This window comes from Bombina bombina, chromosome 5 (assembly GCF_027579735.1).
Source record: "Bombina bombina isolate aBomBom1 chromosome 5, aBomBom1.pri, whole genome shotgun sequence".
Classification (NCBI taxonomy): domain Eukaryota; kingdom Metazoa; phylum Chordata; class Amphibia; order Anura; family Bombinatoridae; genus Bombina; species Bombina bombina.
In genome coordinates this window covers 1,150,799,032-1,150,804,016 of record NC_069503.1, presented here as the reverse complement: position 1 = coordinate 1,150,804,016, position 4,985 = coordinate 1,150,799,032, and positions in this window count along the sequence as shown.

The following is a 4,985-nucleotide window of genomic DNA, read 5'->3' as shown; positions in this document are numbered from 1 at the left end:
GGTCAGGCTATCAGGCTGTATATAGAAGGCTCAGTGAGTCAGGGTGGCACTTAGTCTGTGTATACAAGGCTGGGTAAGGTTATCATGCTGTATATAGAAGGTTCAGGGAGTCAGGGTGGCACTTAGTCTGTGTATACAAGGCTGGGTAAGGTTATCATGCGGTATATAGAAGGCTCGGGGAGTCAGGGTGACACTTAGACTGTGTATACAAGGCTGGGTGAGGCTATCAGGCTGTATATAGAAGGTTTAGGGAGTTAGGGTGGCACTTAGTCTGTGTATACAAGGCTCGGTGAGACTATCAGGCTGTATATAGAAGGCTCAGGTAGTCAGGGTGGCACTTAGGACTGTGTATACAAGGCTCGGTGAGGCTATCATGCTGTATATAGATGGCTCAGGGAGTCAGGGTGGCACTTAGTCTGTGTATACAAGGCTCGGTCAGGCTATCGGGCTGTATATAGAAGGCTCAGGTAGTTAGGGTGGCACTTAGTCTGTGTATTCAAGGCTCGGTCAGGCTATCAGGCTGTATATAGAAGGCTCAGGTAGTTAGGGTGGCACTTAGTCTGTGTATACAAGGCTCGGTGAGACTATCAGGCTGTATATAGAAGGCGCAGGTAGTTAGGGTGGCACTTAGTCTGTGTATACAAGGCTCGTCAGGCTATCAGGCTGTATATAGAAGGCTCAGGGAGTCAGGGTGGCACTTAGTCTGTGTATACAAGGTTCAGTGAGGCTATCAGGCTGTATATAGAAGGCTCAGGTAGTTAGGGTGGCACTTAGTCTGTGTATACAAGGTTCAGTGAGGCTATCAGGCTGTATATAGAAGGCTCAGGTAGTTAGGGTGGCACTTAGTCTGTGTATACAAGGTTCAGTTAGGCTATCAGGCTGTATATAGAAGGCTCAGGTAGTTAGGGTGGCACTTAGTCTGTGTATACAAGGCTCGGTCAGGCTATCAGGCTGTATATAGAAGGCTCAGGTAGTTAGGGTGGCACTTAGTCTGTGTATACAAGGCTCGGTCAGGCTATCAGGCTGTATATAGAAGGCTCAGGGAGTCAGGGTGGCACTTAGTCTGTGTATACAAGACTCTGTGAAACTATCAGGCTGTATATAGAAGGCTCAGGTAGTTAGGGTGGCACTTAGTCTGTGTATACAAGGTTCAGTGAGGCTATCAGGCTGTATATAGAAGGCTCAGGTAGTTAGGGTGGCACTTAGTCTGTGTATACAAGGTTCAGTTAGGCTATCAGGCTGTATATAGAAGGCTCAGATAGTTAGGGTGGCACTTAGTCTGTGTATACAAGGCTCGGTCAGGCTGTATATAGAAGGCTCAGGGAGTCAGGGTGGCCCTTAGTCTGTGTATACAAGGCTCGGTCAGGCTATCAGGCTGTATATAGAAGGCTCAGGTAGTTAGGGTGGCACTTAGTCTGTGTATACAAGGCTGGGTGAGGCTATCAGGCTGTATATAGAAGGCTCAGGGAGTCAGGGTGGCCCTTAGTCTGTGTATACAAGGCTCGATCAGGCTGTATATAGAAGGCTCAGGTAGTCAGGGTGGCACTTAGTCTGTGTATACAAGACTCGGTGAGACTATCAGGCTGTATATAGAAGGCTCAGGTAGTCAGGGTGGCACTTAGTCTGTGTATACAAGGCTCAGTGAGGCTATCAGGCTGTATATAGAAGGCTCAGGGAGTCAGGGTGGCACTTAGTCTGTGTATACAAGACTCGGTGAGACTATCAGGCTGTATATAGAAGGCTCAGGTAGTCAGGGTGGCACTTAGTCTGTGTATACAAGGCTCAGTGAGGCTATCAGGCTGTATATAGAAGGCTCAGGGAGTCAGGGTGGCACTTAGTCTGTGTATACAAGGCTAGATAAGGTTATCATGCTGTATATAGAAGGCTCAGGGAGTCAGGGTGACGCTTAGACTGTGTATACAAGGCTCGGTGAGGCTATCATGCTGTATATAGAAGGCTCAGGGAGTCAGGGTGGCACTTAGTCTGTGTATACAAGGCTCGGTGAGGCTATCATGCTGTATATAGAAGGCTCAGGTAGTCAGGGTGGCACTTAGTCTGTGTATACAAGGCTCGGTGAGGCTATCATGCTGTATATAGAAGGCTCAGGGAGTCAGGGTGGCACTTAGTCTGTGTATACAAGGCTCGGTGAGGCTATCATGCTGTATATAGAAGGCTCAGGGAGTCAGGGTGGCACTTTGTGTATACAAGGCTCGGTGAGACTATCAGGCTGTATATAGAAGGCTCAGGTAGTCAGGGTGGCACTTAGTCTGTGTATACAAGGCTCGGTCAGGCTATCATACTGTATATAGAAGGCTCAGGGAGTCAGGGTGGCACTTTGTGTATACAAGGCTCGGTGAGACTATCAGGCTGTATATAGAAGGCTCAGGTAGTCAGGGTGGCACTTAGACTGTGTATACAAGGCTCGGTTAGGCTATTATGCTGTATATAGAAGGCTCAGGGAGTCAGGGTGGCACTTAGTCTGTGTATAAAAGGCTTGGTGAGACTATCAGGCTGTATATAGAAGGCTCAGGGAGTCAGGGTGGCACTTAGTCTGTGTATACAAGGCTCGGTCAGGCTATCAGGCTGTATATAGAAGGCTCAGGTAGTTAGGGTGGCACTTAGTCTGTGTATACAAGACTCTGTGAGACTATCAGGCTGTATATAGAAGGCTCAGGTAGTCAGGGTGGCCCTTAGTCTGTGTATCTAGAGGTAAATTTGATAGTTTGAACAATCCAATAACTGTGGCGCTCAAACAAGAGCTTAGAACCTATTCATAATATGGCCTAAAATTAATATTAAAAGTTCATGTTATAGGAGGTTAATAATGGAAATTAATATTATTATAAAATGATATTTATTAAAAAACAAAAATAGATTATATAAGGTTAAAAACTATACATAAAATGGTTGGCTACAATGCAAAAATGAGTACAACCGTTAATTCATAAATATACAAACATACAAAAATTCAGACAGACATTCACATATAAAATAAAATATAAATACAGATGTAAATGCAAATACAAACGTTAATGTGTATCATACAAATACACAATGCCAAGTATTTTTAAGGGAGCTTCAAAGACAGTGTAGTACACAGGAGAAAAAAGCAACGCTCCTCAAACAATTGCTCAAGCTAGCTTCATAAAAAGCGGACTTCCAAGATGATATACACATAAGCGATTTCCTAGGGAAAGACAAGAGAAACAACTTGTCACCAGCGATAGAATGTTCACCAACAAAAGGTGTCCAATTTTACTTACACCGGGTGGTGTGTATTCCTGCTCCTCAGTAGTTTTCAGAACAGCGTCCCACACTCAGTGATTGCTTGTCACATCCGGGATAGCTGCAGTCAGCGGTTACTGCAGTTCCGTTTAGATTGGTTGAATAGACCACACAGCTGTGATCCACACTCCAGCTACGGATCGTCAGAAGGATCACTTCTAAGAGCAACGCGTTTCAGCTATTCAACAGCCTTTGACAAGCTCTAGCTAGCTGATGGCTGCAAGCGCTTAATATAGGGATATTGTTACTTCCGGTACCTTATCCTCGAGTAACGATTACAGGTGCACAGCTCTTATAACAATCCTATTCTAGGTGTTCTTAAGCCCAATGGACAATGGCGTTTGTGTGCTGACTTAAGGCAGCTAAACAAACAAGTGTACATGTCTGGCTGGCCTGTGCTATATATTGACCAGTGCCTAGCACAAATGCAGGGATCCAAAATATTCACTGCCATTGATTGTGCACAGGGATATTGGACCATAAAGGTACATGAGGAAGACCAGTATAAGCTGGCATTCTGATTCCAAAAGGTCCAGCATGCATTTCAGAGACTTCCTTTTGGATACATAAATTCTGGACATTAATTTGCTGTATTCATGCATAAGGCCATGCCTGATGCACTGGAAAGGGGGACCTTATCTTATGTTGATGATGTTTTAATCAAAAGCACAGACTTTGAAAAACACACCGCAGAGCTTAAACACGTCCTCAGCCAATTTAAAAGAGCAGGTGTCAAATTATCCCTACAAAAAGCTCAATGGTGCCGCACTCGTGTAAACTTCTTGGGACATGAAGTTACTTCTAAAGCGCTAAATCCTCAGAAGAAAAAGGTGGAAGCTATAGTAAATTCTAAAAACCCAACTAACTTAAAGGAATTGAGATCGTTCCTGGGTATGACGAATTATTCTCGCAAATTCATTGATAATTATGCAGAATTAGCTAAACCACTACTACTTCTTCTAGAGAAGGATGTGAAATGGCACTGGAGTGAGACTCAAGAGACAGCCATAAGAGAGCTGAAGAGAAAACTCACTCAAGCACCTTGCTTAGCGTACCCTGAAGGTACTGCTAAGGATGCTGTGGAGGAATTATCAGAAGATGATTTCCTGGAGGAACAATTGCTTTCCCCATATAAAATGTACAATGAGGACCAGTGTCAAACACTACCTTGGGTATATGTTGATGGTTGTTCTTACCATGCACTATTGATAATGAGCGCAGATTAGTCACCACTGGCTGTGTGGTGCATGTTACAACAATCACCCAACCTTACTCTAAAACCCACCCAATCCCCCCTTAAAAAAACCTAACACTACCCCCTTGAAGATCACCCTACCTTGAGCCGTCTTCACCCAGCCGGGCAGAAGTCTTCATCCGATCCGTCCAGAAGTCTTCATCGAATCCGGGCAGAAGAGGTCCTCCAGCCTTGCAGAAGTCTTCATTCAAGCGGCATCTTCTATCTTCTTCCATCCGACGAGGAGCGGCTCCATCTTGAAGACATCCGGTGTGGAGCATCCTTTTCTTACGATGCCCTAACAAAGAATGAAGGTTCCTTTAAATGACGTCATCCAAGATGGTGTCCCTTCAATTCCGATTGGCTGATAGAATTCTATCAGCCAATTGGAATTAAGGTAGGAAAAATCCTATTGGCTGATGCAATCAGCCAATCGGATTAAAGTTCAATCCGATTGGCTGATCCA